Genomic DNA, 16,057 nt, shown 5'->3' with positions numbered 1-16,057 from the left:
CATACATGTACACACACATACACTATGGGCGAGAACCAGTGAAGGTGGTGGGTGGCCAGCATGACCCACATCCTCCACCACTAGAGGCCCCACACACATTTGGCTATGTGTTTCTCATGTGTGTGATTTGTACCAAATTTTACATAAATAAATAAATGTTAACATGGCATAAGCTTTCCTATCATTGTTTTCTGTTTCAATGGGTTTGCCTGGAGTTATGTTGAAACCACTGGTTAGATTGAATATTATCTGTCAAGATTAATCAGCTAAGTTTAGTAGCTGGTTTCTCCACAATCCAGAGCACAGATAGTTACCACCACCAGATGGACAACAGTCATTTATTTTCTTCAAACATTGCTTCTCTGTCTTCAGTAAACCAAAAGTATTTCAGCCACAACCTATACTCTGTGAATTTTATATTTGTGAAGAGGATGTGTAGTACTGTGTAATAAACTGCATTTTTGTAATTCCTGAAGGCTTGAATGATAAACTTCAATCAATATTTGTGGACATTATCTGATGTTATTATCATCCAGAATAAATTCTTATTAATCTGAGGTGACACTTGGATGATGTGTCCAGATATTCACGTTGTGGCAGAGAATGTTCTTTTATTCCAAATATTTTGCACTTTTATGTTTATCCAGACCAGAATCAGGTTTTCATATTTCAGCATCACAGTGAGAATAAAAGTTCACTACCTTTGGGAGAACTGTTAATATTGCCACAAGAGGGCATTAAGCCAGTGTCTTATTGTGCTGGTCCCAAGATAAATACATAGGGTTATGTCAGGAAGGACATCCAACGTAAAACTTTTGCTAATCAAATGTGCGAGTCAAATCAATGACTTCCATACCGGATTGGTTGAGGCCCGGGTTAACAACGACCACCATCGTTGCTGTTGACCTACAGGGTGCCGGAGGAAATTGGACTACTGTTGGTCAAAGAAGGAGAGGAGGAAAGTGTGTTCGTAGGAAGAGAGAGAAGAGGAACGCCAAGAGTATAGGACTGAGATTAGGGACGTTGAATGTTGGAACTATGACAGGAAAAGGTAGAGAGTTGGTTGAAATGATGCAGAGGAGGAAGGTAGACATACTGTGTGTCCGGGAGACCAGGTAGAAACCAGGCTAGAAGGTTTCCACCTGGTCTCCTCTCTACACCAAGTTGTTCTATCATGGTGTGGAGAGGAAGCAAAATGGAGTAGGAGTTATCTTGAAGGAGGAGATTATTAGGAATGTTCTAAAAAGAGTGTCACTGCAAGAGTGATGAGTCTCAAGCTAGGAATTTAAGGTGTGATGTTCGAGTCCCGCTCCCGCCCAAAAATAACACCCGGAGGTGACCTCATAGTGGGAGGTGTCAGCTCACCTCCGTTGCACTGCTGAGGCGCCCTTGAGCGAGGCGCCCTTGAGCAAGGCGCCGTCCCCCTTACAAGTTGCTCATTTGGGGCGCACCACAAAGGAGCTACCCGCCACTCTACCTCCTCTGCATGCGCACAGGCCCCATGTGTGTGTGTTTGCGTGTTCAGGGCCTGTATACACGTACTGTATATATGCATGATTTGAACTATATAGAGTGTGCCTCCAATTTTCCTGTGGGGATTATAATCTTCTTCTTCTTCTTTTCCTTTCGGCTTTTCCCTTCAGGGGTCGCCACAGTGAATCAATGGCTTCCATTTAACCCTGTCTTCTGAATCCTCTTCTCTCACACCAACTACCTTCATGTCCTCTTTCACTACATCCATAAACCTCTTCTTTGGTCTTCCTCTAGGCCTCCTGCCTGGCAGTTCAAAACTCAGCATCCTTCTACCAATATATGCACTAGCTCTCCTCTGGACATGTCCAAACCATCTCAGTCTGGCCTCTCTGACTTTATCTCCAAAACCTCTAACATGTGCTGTCCTTCTGATGGAAGTACCTAGGAGAGGTAGCAGTAGAGTTTCTTACTGGGTTGTTCAACAGGATCTTAGTGAGAAAATGCCTGACGAATGGAGGGCACGTGTGCTGGTGCCAATTTTTAAGTACAAGGGAGATGTGCAGAGTTGTGGCAACTACAGAGAAATAAAGCTGATGAGCCATACAATGAAGTTATGGGAAAAAGTACAGGTAGTTGAAGCTAGACTAAGGCCAGAAGTGAGCATTTGTAAGCAGCAGTATGGTTTCAAGCCAAAAAAAAGAATACTGCAGATGCAGTGGTTGCTTTGAGGATGTTGATAGAGAAGTACATAGAAGGCCAGACAGAGCTCCATTGTGTTTTTGTAGATCTGGAGAAAGCTTATGCCCAGAGAGGAACTGTGGTATGGTATGAGGAAGTCTGGAGTGGCCGAGAAGTATGTTAGAGTGGTGCAGGACATATGTGAGGACTATAAGACAGTGGTGAGGTGTGCGGTAGTGTTACAACCCTGCCGAATATAACTATGGTATCTGAATAAATGGCAGTAACATAAACCAAAAACCCGGATGTTTAAGCAAACAGGAACTCGAGCAGCTGAAAGTGGAAATAAAGTGGAGCAAACACAAAAGACTTTTCAGTTGTAACGGATGTTTTTATATAATTCAACACAAGACTGGACCACAAAACCGGTGAGACTGCCACTTAAAAATGATGTCACATGGTCTAGGGCAATGGATGTTGTCAAAATTAACAAAAATAATCTATAACAGAAACACAAACTAAACAATGCAGGTAACTAAACAAGAAAATAATAACCCTGCCTACCTATACTACCGAGACAGTCAGAAACTGACCAAAAGTACAATAGAAAGACAACATCCTCCTAACTAGTGTTTCTAGACAGAGGAATACTAAGTGTGGTAATGTATAGAGGCCTCTGTCTAGCTACCCCTAGGCCATGGACTAACAACATACAAATAACTAACAAAGGATAACTAAACTAAAATGGCAGTACTCACCACACAAAACATGAAACCAAGATAGACAGAAGGAGAGCTGAGAGGAGATATGAGATAGATGAAACCTGAGAGATGAGATGAGAAAGATGTTACTCTTAGAGATGACAGATTCAAGATGTAGCTTTTTGAGATGACAAACAAAGAACTTATATATCAGGTGTGTTTGGGGCGGGACATGCAATTTCAGGTAGTTGTGGTAACTGGCTGCAGGTGGAGTGATCAGCAGGTAAAATGAAAGCTCCTTGTTGGACAGCTCCAGGCAGGCACTGGAGCTGGATTGGGTGCTCTGGGCCTAGAGAAAACAAAACACAGGACACAGACACACCACACCCATCTCTCCCACATACACCCACCTGCACATTCACACCTACACACAGTACTCACAAAATACACACGTAGGAGTACGTAACAGGTAGGCATGACAGAGGAGTTCAAGATAGAGGTGGGACTGCATCAGGGATCACCTTTGAGCCCCTTCTTGCTCGCTATGGTGATGGACAGGCTGACAGAGGTTAGACAGGAATCTCCATGGACTATGATGTTTGCAAATGACATTGTGATCTGTAGTGAGAGCGGGGAACAGGTGGGGGAGAAGCTTAAGAGGTGGAGGATTTTAAGTACTGAGGGTCAATAGTCCAGAGCAATGGAGAGTGTGGAAAAGAGGTGAAGAAGTATGTACAGGCAGATGGAGCGGTTTGAAGAAAAGTCAGCTGTGATGTGTGATAGAGTTTCAGCTAAAATGGAAGGAAAGGTGTACAAAACTGGTGAGACCAGCGATGTTGTTTGGTCCAGAGACAGTGTCAGGGAGGAAAAGACAGGGGACAGAGCTGGAATTAAAAGAGATGAAGACGCTGAGGTTCTCTTTGGGAGTGACCAGGATGGATAAGATCAGCAATGACTGACGCAATGACTGACGTTCCTGAACCGGTTAGAAAAAAAAAAAAAAAAAAAGTTCCTAACGTTCCTTTTCATATAAATATGTAGGTGCTGTATTTTGCGCACCATAAGACGCCATTGAAAGCCTTAAAATTTCTCAAAAATCAACGCTGCACCTTTTAACATTAAGCGTCTTATGTGTACACTGAGTTCCAAAATCTGTAAATGTTTTTGTATGACTTTAGTCAGTGCTCCGCCAGATCGACTATTGTCCGCCGACATAGGACGTATTACGTCACTATGTACGCCAGCAGCGATGGACCAATTAGAGAACATGACGCGAGGCTACATCCGGCACACCTCCGGTAGGTACCGGCATACAGTACCGTGTATGCCAGTACTGTACCGCAGGTATGCTGTTAACCACATTTATTTGGCTAAAGACCCCCGACAATGACGTCAGTGAAGAGACACGCTTACGACGCAACATGTAAACTCCAGGCTATCAGTTCCGCTTGTTCTGGTTCACGTAAAGGGACCGGGGGGCTTTTTTCAAGCTACGCTGTCTCTCTTGATCTGTGACTCCATACACTCCCACACCACCGCTTCTGTCAAAAACCACGTGAAGCTGCCGAATTCGGAGCTTGTCCTCATCCTGGAGGATTAACGAAAGAACTCCAACCGCTGGACATCGGTGAAAACAGAGCCTTAAAAGTTAAGCTGCGTGCGTCGTGGAGCGATGGATGAGAGACGTGAACACACGTTTACCAGGACTGGAGGCAGAGCCGAGCGAGTTACACCCACACAATATGTGGTGGATTATGGATCCTGGACTAACGTGTCTGCTTCGACTTTTGTCCGATGTTTCCCAAAAGCCGGCATCATTACCGGACAGACACCCGGAAACCAGACGGTCAGCGATAGTGAAATTACCGAGCTATTCAATGCAGACCGAAGATGAGGACTTTGAAGGAAATCTGTGCTTCAAAGGATAGCACAGATTTATCAAAAAATAAAGAAATGAAAACATATTTAAAAAATAATGTCGGTGTATTTTTTGAAATTTAAATACGTAGTACAACACATTTCAACCACAGTCAGCTTTTTGCTTCAGTTAGCAACCATGCACCGAGCAATAAGGTGCACCGTGTGTCCGGTTAAAGTACAGAAATAAACTCCGTTATTTAGACTGCGCCTCTGTATACAATGAGCCGAATGGTGCGCAAGATACGGCAACTTAAGGACTTTTAAATTGGCAACTAAAGCAGTTAGTTTATATACTATAGACTTTAAAGATATATCCGTACCCCACAGTAAACAGTACCACAGCACTACACCTCTGCGTTATGACAGTTATATCACTGTAGTTAAGGCTTATGCCTCCTACTTAGACACTACATGAAATAAGACAAGAATAACTTCCACCATGTCATTTATTGCTGAACAACAGATCTTCATTGTGCTTCTCCCAGAGCTCAATGTTGCTAAAAAGCGCTGGCAGTACAGGGACACACTGCTATGAAAATGACTGCATCCAATGAGGTAATGTCTAAATTATACATTTTTAAGATTGACATAATGCAGTATTTACCTGTTATGATTAAATTGTGACTGGGAGACTGCCCTTTTCCTAACTGCTGCTGATAGCCGCTACTTCTCTCTGCTCTCATCCCGCGTCCAGTGAATGACAGGAAGTGAAACATTAGGTTAAATATTTTTTTCAAGAACGAAAAAAAACCCGAGTATTAACCGGTTTACAATTATTTTCTGTTCCGATTCTGTTCCGGAACATTAAAAAATATAAAGTTTTCAGTTTCGTTTTCGTTCCTGCCAAAATACCAAAAGTTTCCGGTTTTCGTTTTCGTTCCATGAACCGGTTCAAAGCCCTGGAAACAATCAGGGAAAAGAAAGCAGGTGCAACAAATCACTAAATGTGGCAGTAACAAAACCAGAAAAGTACATGAACTGAAACCATAAAATAAAATACAAAAGCAAGACAGACAAAGGCCATCACAGTACTCCCCCCACCCCCCAAGAAAATTCCAACCCAGATCTGGAAGGGGTGTTCCAGCCGTCCCACCAAAAACCATCACTTCTGTTTTCTTTTCAAAAAGTTCAGAGCCATCCAGGCCTCAATGTCATCAAGACACTTAACTAATTCAGTGATAGAGTATGCATTCTTCTTTTTGAGCGGAACATAAATTTGACTGTCATCCGCATAACAGTGGTAATGAATCCCAGGCTTCCTAAGTATGGAGCCAAGCGGGAGCAGAGAGAGAAGAGAAGAGGGCCTAGAACTGAGCCCTGTGGGACCCCACACAACAGAGGAGCAGAGGAGGACACCGAGTCGCCAAAAGGACCAGTAAACTTGGGGAAAAGGCTACGACCTGAACCACTCCAGTGCTATGTCCCTGATGCCCACCCACTGTTTCAAGCGAGAGATCAAGATTTCATGATCCACTGTATTCAATGCAGCAGTTAAGTCTAAAAGTACGAAAATAACACAGTCAACAGAGTGAGTAGCTAAAAAGATATTATTAAAACTCTTAAAAGAGCTGATTTTTTGCTGTGCATGGTTTTAAAACCAGATTGGAAAACCTCAAGAATATTGTAGTCTTTCAGAAAGGCCATTAATTGACTGTAGAAAGAAAAAGTAGTTTGTAGATCGGCCTGAAATTGGCAAAAGCTGTAGGATCTAGCCCAGGTTTTTTGATCAAGGGTTGCACTACTGCATGTTTAAAATACACAGGGACAACACCTGAGGAGAGCCTGCTATTAATAATTGCAAGAAAAGAAGTTCCAACAGTGGGGAAAACCTCTTTAAATTGTGGAGGAGGGACAACATCATTTGGAGAGCCTGAGGGCCTCAACTGACCAACAATCTCCTGTAAAAAGGACACTGTCACGGGCTCAAACTGGTCAAAAACAGCAGAGCAGGTGACAGAGATTGAGGGGTCATAAGCAGGAGGTGAGATGAGAGCCCTTGTAGAAGAGACCTTGTGAATAAAAAAGCGAAGAAAATTTTCACAGACAACAGGAGAAGTCTCTATACCAACAGTCTGCTTGGCATTAAGAGCTGAATCAATTGTTTTAAACAAAGCACAAGGTTTGTGACAGTTAGAGAGGATAATATTACACAAATGTTCTCTTTTAGCAGTTTTCATAGTTTTCTGATAATGATGCCAGCAGTCCCTTAACATTTGAAGAGACACCTGCAGTTTATCCTTTTTCCATTTGCGCTCAGCTTTATTGCACTCATGTCTGGCAGTACGAGTCATGTCATTTAACCAGGGCTCAGATTTAGTTTTAGGCTGCCTGGTTTTAAATGGAGCCACAGTGTCTAAAACAGTCTGGCAGGTGTAGTGAAACCATGAGCTAAGCTCCTCTGTACTGCACACAGACCCAGGAATGATGGAGTTATAATTAAAAGAGTCCGAAAACTGAACAGCAGTGGAAGGGTTTATGACGCAACAGCGCCGAGAAGTAGCGGCAAATTTAATTATTACCGACAAGAGTAACCTCAAATAGCACAGGCATATAATCTGAAAACACTGCGTCACAAATCTCTAGGTTAATAACAGGCAAACCATACGATAAAACAAGATTGAGTGTGTGTCCATGTTCTTGTGTGGGTCCAAAAGAGTCAATGAGGTTCAAAAAGTCAATTGCCATGGGCTTTTCAGGACAACACACGTGAACATTAAAATCACAAACAATAAGGACACGGTCATATTTAGACATAATTTCAGCCAGGAAATCAGAAAATTTGTTTTAAAAGTCCTTATTGTATTTAGGAGGCCGATAGACCACCGCACACAGCACAGTTTGAGAGCGACCCAGTTCAAATAGGCTCAGTTCAAGGCTGGTGAACGAGGATAATGGGGATAACTGCTTACATTTATATTGATTCTTGTAAACAGTAGCGATTCCACCTCCTCGGGCAGTAGTCTGCGGGGAGTTAAAGTAGCAATAGTCATTGGGTAAGAGTTCAGTGAAAGCGCTGGACTCACCAACACTCAGCCACGTCTCAGTCACACAGAGAAAATCCAATCCTCTGGATGTGAAGAAATCCTTCAGAATGAAGGTCTTCTTCGCTAGCGATCTAGCATTCACCAGGCCAATCCTGGCGGGAATTGGCGGATCCGCGGCATCAGCTGTCAGGGAAGCCCGCCACAGGAGCCGCAGGTTTTGGCGGTCCACCCCGCGCAAGCGTGGATGAGGAGAGCAGGGGCCGCGGGGCCGGAACACCTCATCTGGGCCGACGACAGGAGCAGCCAGGAGTCCACAGGGTCCGGTGAGCGCCGGGAAAAAGAGAGGCCAGGCATAGCTCCAAACTTTACCGTAATCGGTAAAGTTCAGTAATGTCGCTTTGATGTGGACTCCTTTTCTTCTGCCCCCCCCAGAGGTTTACCCCAATCAGAAACGCCTCGCTGTCCAAGTATTTGTTTCTACAAGTATGAACAGTGGAAATATCCACTGAAATATTAACAAATGCAAACACACCAATAATTTGAACAAACGGACCGAACACACACGTGTCTCCTTCCTCCCTCCTATGAACAACCGCGTGACACCATGTCCGACTTTGCTGTCAGAGCTCTGATGAAGGCTCAAAGCCGAAACGCGTAAGCGTTCATTTTTGGTGTGCGCCAAAATTAAAAAAAGTGGAAATGTGAATACTTTGTTCTCCCTTGATTAATTTTTTAGATGTGATACCTTTTGGGAGTTTATCCCTGTTTTTGATAGTTAATTATTTGGTCTAGCACTCTATAGTAAACACACATAGTTGATGCTCAACCTCTTTTTTTCTTATCTGGATGTAAGACTATTAATGGCATACTCGGCCCAGGGTAATTGCTGGCTCCAAGAGCATGGGTTCCTAGCACAGAGACACCTAAGAACTGTTTCAATGTACTGGTTTGCCCGCTCAGTCTGGCCGTTGGATTGGGGGTGGTAACCGAAAGTGAGACTGACGGATGTGCCTAGAGAGTTGCAAAACGCCTTCCAAAACTTAGCGGTAAACTGAGGACCACCATCGGAAACAATGTCAGAAGGAATTCCATGTAAAAGAACAACGTGTTGTATGAACAATGAAGCAGTTTCTTGTGCAGAAGGGAGTTTGGTCAATGGAATAAAATGGACGGCTTTGGAGAACCTGTCCACTATGGTAAGTATGGTGTTATGATGATTGGATGGAAGTAGACCAGTAATGAAATCTAGGGAAATGTGGGACCTTGGGCGATGAGGTGTGGGTAGTGGTAGGAGCAGATCAGAGGGGTGCTGATGAGACTCTTTACCTTGGGCACAGATTAAGCAGGCAGATACAAAATCCTGAACATCCTTCTTGAGGTCAGACCACCAAAACCTTCTAACAATGAACTTAAAAGTGTGGTGAACCCCTGAATGACATGACAGTCATGACGCATGACCCCACTCTAGAACCTTCTTACCATGGTAATTGGCACAAACAAACAATTTACAGGACAGTTGCTGGGAGCACCCCCATCCCCTTGGGCAGCTTTCACCTGATCCTCAATGTCCATAGACACAGCACTGGTAAAGACCTTGGGCCTTAGGATGGTGTCATCTGAAGGGGGGACTCCCTCCTGCTCGTACCGTCGGACAGAGCATCCGGCTTGACATTCTTATCCCCTGGACGATAAGTGAGATTAAAGTTGAAACAAGCAAAAAACATAACCCACCTAGCTTGATTAGGTTTGATTGTCTTGGCTGTTTGGAGGTATTCCAGGTTCTTCTGGTTGGTCCACTCCAGAAATGGATGTTGAGCAGCCTCTAGCCAAAGTCGCCACTCCTCCAAGGCCAATTTGACCGCCAGCAGTTCCCAGTTGCCGATATCATAATTCCATTCAGCTGGGCTAAGGCAGCGATAGAAGGCACATGGGTGAAACTTATTGTCTGAACGTGCCCTCTGAGAGAGAACTGCCCCTACCCCCACATCCGAGGCATCGACCTCGACAATGAATTGGACCTCCGGGTCCGGGTGGATGAGAATGGGGTGGTGGTAAATCATCCTTTCAGTTCCCAAAAAGCCTCTTCCTCTGTCCAGCAAAACCGGGTCTTGGTGGACATGAGGGCAGTGAGAGGAGCAGCCTGTAAAAGTTAGCAAAACCCAAGAAACGTTGGAGAGACTTACGATCTGTGGGTGGAAGCCACTCTGAAACCGCATTAACCTCGGCAGGGTCAATATTAATGCACCCGGTTGCAATATTGAACTCCAGGAAGGAGGTGGATGAGACATGAAACTCACATTTCTTGGCCTTGACGAACAGCCGATTCTCCAACATACTTTTAAGACCCGTCTGACGTGTTCAATGTGTTCCTCTGTGGACTTAGAAAAGATCAAAATGTCATCCAGATAGACAAACACAAAGTGGTTTAACATGTCCCGAAGCACATCATCATTGTCTAACTCTCCGGCTTGAAATGTTGCTGGAGCGTTAGACAACCCAAACGGCATCACCAGGTACTCTTGAACGTGGTCTTCCACTCATCCCCCTTCCCTTATATGCACCAGATGGTAAGTGTTGCGCAATCCCAGATTTGTGAAGATGGTGGCTCCCTGGAGCATCTCGAAAGCCGTGGACATGAGAGGGAGAATGTACCAGTTCTTGATGGTGATATCATTCAACCCACGGTAATCAATGCAGGGTCTGAGGGAACCGTCTAAGTTCACAAAGAAGAACCCAGCCCCAGCCAGTGACGACGAGGGTCTAATGATCCCGGCAGCCAGCGACTCCTTCAGGTACTTTTCCATGGCAACATGCTCTGGACGGGAGACAGGAGCAGTCATTGGGTCTGTGGGGAGGTAAACAGGTTGCACAAGACTTCCAACTGACCATTCTCAGGTCCTGATACACCTTAGGGACCTGATCCAGGCAAGGAATCTCCTCACCCTGAGGAGCAAGAGCACGATTATTTGCTTGCACAAGACATGATTCAAGACAAGATGGGCTCCTGCCCTTAATTTCATACTTCCCCTAGTCCATCTGAGGGTTGTGTTTGTTTAGCCAGGGATAGCCCAGCACCACGGGGGAGTGTGGTGACTCCATTAGATTAAACTTGATCCTCTGATGATTTCCGGAAATGTTCAGTTTAATGAGAGTGGTTGAGTGGGTGATACAGTCAATTCTCTGACCGTTAAGGGAGTTTACCACCAGTGGACGCACGACAGTAGCCTGGAGCTGTGGGTCTCTCACTGGTTCCATTTTGGGTCACAGCGTACTGTTATGATTTCCAAAGGAACCAGGCACGAGAGTCCAAAAGTCTAAATCCAAATCCTTTAATCAGTCCGTATTCAAGATCAGGAAAAACTCAGAGTATACAAAACCAGTGGAATATCCAAAAACCGTGGTCGAACAGGCAAGGGGTCTAAAACTGAAACAAGAACAGACAGGCAAGGCTTAACTCATAGTCGTACAAAAAGCGGTTGAGGAATACAGTAACAATTGGCATACGAGACCTTTTCCTCAAACTAATACTAAATACGCTGTGACAGTGCTGAACAGAATTGAAGTGCCTTAAATAGACAGGCCACGGTGCTAAATTAGTCTCAGGTGACCAATGACAAACTAATTAACTAATTAACTAAACATGGATTGGCTAAATACCAAAAGAAACAATGAGGGAAAACAAACCAAGCACAACAAATCACTAAGTGTGGCAGTAACAAAACCAGAAAAGCACTGGAAATCCATCCATCCATCCATCATCTACCACTTATCTACCCCGGGTCGCGGGGGTAACAGTTTCAGCAGGGATGCCCATACTTCCCTCTCCCCAAACACCTCCTCCAGCTCCTCCGGGAGGAGCCCAAGGCGTTACCAGGCCAGCCGAGAGACATGGCCCCTCCAGCGTGTCCTAGGTCTTCCTCGAGGTCTCCTCCCGGTAGGACATGCCCGGAACACCTCCCCAGGGAGGAGGCATCCGGAACAGTTGCCCAAGCCACCTCAGCTGGCTCTGCTCGAGGCGGAGGAGCAGCAGCTCTATTCTGAGCTCCTCCTTGGTGACTGAGCTCCTCACCCTATTTCTGAGGGTGCGCCCAGCCACTCTACGGAGGAAATTATTTCAGCCACTTGTATCTTGGATCTTGTTCTTCCAGTCATGACCCAAAGATCGTGACCATAGGTGAGAGTAGGAACGTAGATTGACTGGTAAATCGAGAGCTTCGTCATGCAACTCAGCTCCTTCTTCACCACGACAGACCCCTGCTCTGCCAAAGGATCCAGCTCACCACCAGGCTCGTCGGGGTGAACTCCAACATATGACAGCTGAGCTGTGGGGCCACAAGCAAGCCCACACTAGCCCGCCGCCTCTCACCTTGGGCAACACCAGAAAAGTGGAGAGTCCAGCCCCTTTCAACGGTTTGGGTTCCAGAGCCCAAGCTGTGGGTGGAGGTGAGTCCGACTATATCTAGTCAGTACCTCTCAACCTCCCTCACAAGCTCTGGCTCCTTTCCCCCCAGTGAGGTGACATTCCAGGTCCCTAGAGCTAGACTCTTTGTCTAGGGATTGGGTCGTCGAGCCCCATGCTGATGACTGCTACCTAATCCACACTGCATCCTTACAACATAGCTCTTGGGATCATTCGGGCACTCAAACTCCCCCACCACGATGAACTGAAACCATAAATACAAAAGCAAGACAGACAAGGACCATCACACAGAGAGGCCAGACTGAGATGGTTTGGACATGTTCAAAGGAGAGATAGTGAATATATTGGTAGAAGGATGCTGAGTTTGGAACTGCCAAGCAGGAACCCTAGAGGAAGACCAAAGAGGAGGTTTTTGGATGTAGTGAAGGAGGACATGAAGGTAGTTGGTGTGAGAGAAGAGGATGCAGAAGACAGGGTTAGATGGAGGCATGTGATTCACTGTGGCGACCCCTGAAGGGAAAAGCTGGCTCCTCCGACCACCAGCGGAACAATCACACACATTCACACACCAGCGAGTGCCCCACTGGAGGCAAGGAGAGGAAAGTGTCTTGCCCAAGGACACAACGACAAATGACTCAGCGGGATCTGGAATAGAATCACCGATCTTGAATCATTGGACAACCCGCTATACCACTGAGCCACGGTCACCCGTTGTACATATTCATCCGACCACTTTCTTTTTTTGCTCAACATAGTTACTATGAATTAAAATATTAAGAAAGCAATCACATGGCATACCATCATGACAGGCATAAATCGACTACTGAGTGTGCAAAATCCCATGTAGCACAGGTAGGCTAATCGATGTAGCTTGATCACCTGCAGCCAATGATGGCTAAGGGGGGGTGTCATCACGAATTGACACAATGTGTCAAACGTACACAGTGATTCATGTATGTTCGGCAAAAACACCCGACATCGTGTCGGGTGTTTTGTCTTGACCTCCATCTCCGCCGAACCCCTGAGACCGACTCACCGAACCCCTAGGGTTCGATCGAACCCAGGTTAAGAACCACTGCTCTAACATATGCTGTCCCTCTGATGCTCATTCCTGATCCTATCCTTCCAGGTCACTCCCAAAGTGAACCTCAGCATCTTCATCTCTGCTACCTCCAGCTCTGTCTCCTGTCTTTTCCTCAGTGACACTGTATCTAGACCAAACAACATCGCTGGTCTCACAACAGTTTTGTACACCTTTCCTTTCATTTTAGCTGAAACTCTTCTATCAGACATCTCACCTGACAATTTCCTCCACCCGTTCCATCCTGCCTGTACACGCTTCTTCACCTCTTTTCCACTCTCTCCATTGCTCTGGACTGTTGACCCTACTTACTTAAAATCCTCCACCTACTTGATCTCTTCTCCCTGTAACCTCACTCTTCCACTTGGGTTCCTCTCATTCACACATATGTATTCTGTCTTACTGCGGCTAACCTTCATTCCTCTGCTTTCCAGGACAAACCTCAACCTCTCTAGCTTCTCCTCCACCTCTTCCCTACTCTCACTGCAGATCACAATGTCATCTGCAAACATCATAGTCCATGGAGATTCCTGTCTAACCTCATCTGCCACCCTGTCCATCACCATAGCAAACAAGAAGGGGCTCAGAGCTGATCCTTGATGCAGTCCCACCACCACCTTGAACTCCTGTGTCACACCTACAGCACACCTCACCACTGTCTTACAGTCCTCATACATGTCCTGCACTGCTCTAACATACTTCTCTGCCACCCAGAATTCCTCATACCACAGTTCCTCTCTGGGCACCCTGTCATAAGCTTTCTCCCGATCTGCAAAAACACAATGGAGCTCCGTCTGGCCTTCTCTGTACTTCTCTATCAATATTCTAAAAGCAAATAGTGCATCTGTAGTACTCTTTTTTGGCATGAAACCATACTGCTGCTCACAAATGCTCACTTCTGCCCTTAGTCTAGCTTCAACTACTCTTTCCCATAACTTCATTGTATGGCTCATCAGCTTTATTCCTCTGTAGTTGCCACAACTCTGAACATCTCCCTTGTTCTTAAAAATGGGCACCAGCACACTTCTCCTCCATTCCTCAGGCATCTTCTCTATCTAAGATCCTGTTGAACAACTCAGTCAGGAACTCTACTGCCACCTCTCCTCGACAGATATATCATCAGGACCGACTGCCTTTCCACTCTTCATTCACTTCAATACCCTCCTCACTTAATCCTGATTAATCTTTGCTACTTCCTGGTCCACAACAGCCACCTCTTCTAGTCTTTGTTCTCTCTCATTTTCCTCGTTCAAGTCTTCAAAGTACTCTTTCCATCTTCCCATCACACTACTGGCACCTGTCAATATACCTCCATCCCTATCCTTAATCACCCTAACCTGCTGCATGTCCTTCCCATCTCTGTCTCTCTGTCTTACTGTTGATATGTTAATATATGTTATGCCTTTAATCACATTATAACAACTGCTTCAGTGTATTCTCAGTGTATTCTCAGGATAGTAGGAGCGGCGAGAGAATAAAAAGGTCCCAAGTTCTCAGTGGAAAGTTTATCTAACTGATACAGATGAAGACGCTCTGATTGATTCATGCCCTAATTAGGCACTTACAGTTCCTCTTCTGCAATCTGTCTGTCACACGAGAAATAAATGTTGTAAGGAGCACTGTGCTCCTCTCCCTTAAATCATGCAGTTTCCTGTTTTGGGAACTTTCTTCTGTTAAGGAAAACATGTGTTCAGCCTTGTAATGTGTTGTGGTCATTTAATCCTTATATGGTAATTGATTTCTATGTCTTTCTGTCTCAACCCCACTATCTGTCTCCACTCCACCCGTTATGATGTAACCAATGACAAGCAATGTCAAGTATAAAAACTGTGGAGACTCCCTCCTCTTTGGACTTTTTTCTTTTTGTCCCCTTGTCGACAAGCAAAGCTGTGTTGAAGAAATACTTTGGTCTCTGGGTATGTTTTTATGTCAGTGCATTTTTGGAAAGAACCAGAACTACAGTGTCTTGTGTTTTGATTGATGTTCTCTCTAGTGACAGGGATCCTGACACTTACCAACCTGTATAGATCAGTCTCTCCCTCCTTACTGTCCAATTCATCATAGGCCCCTTGTTTGGCCTTTGCTACTCTACATTCACCTTACGCTACATCTACTTGTACTCCCGTCTACTCTCCTCAGTTCTGTCAGTGTCCCACTTCTTTTTAGCTAACCTCTTTCTCTGTATACACTCCTGTACCCCTTATTTCCACCACCAAGACACCTTATCTACTTTCCCTCCAGATGACACACCAAGTTCTCTCCTACCTGTCTCCCTGATCACATTAGCTGTAGTTGTCTAGTTATCTGGAAGCACCTCTTGACCACCCAGAGCCTCTCACTCTTTCTTTTTTAGCTTCCACCATTTTGTCCTCTGCTCTGTCTTTGTCCTCTTCATTTTCCTCACCACAAGTGTCACGGTTTGGTGTGGCAGTGCTGGTGTGTGGCAGGGAGATGGGCCAGGCTTGTGGGTGGAGCCACGGCTCCACACCTGATACTCATTCCACACACCAGTGACTGAGTTTCACACCTGAACATCGTTGGTGTTATCATGATGAGGCTTTTTAAGCCAGGTCGAATGAGAGCTAGTTGCTGGTTTGTTTTTCTGAAGTTTGGTACCTGTAAGTCTGTTCTGTTTTTCTGCCTTTTTCTGCTTGAGTCTTCTTTGCATCTTGCCTGTGTAGTCAATTTTAGTTTTAATTAAAGCTATGGACAAAAGTGGTGTCTCAGTGTCCTGCATTTGGGTCCAAGCTAGTGATGGGCAAATGAAGCTTTTGTGAAGCCCTGAATCATTTGAGCCAAC

Source organism: Antennarius striatus, chromosome 13 (genome assembly GCF_040054535.1).
Source record: "Antennarius striatus isolate MH-2024 chromosome 13, ASM4005453v1, whole genome shotgun sequence".
NCBI classification, from domain to species: Eukaryota; Metazoa; Chordata; class Actinopteri; order Lophiiformes; family Antennariidae; genus Antennarius; species Antennarius striatus.
Note: the sequence above shows the minus strand (reverse complement) of the source record.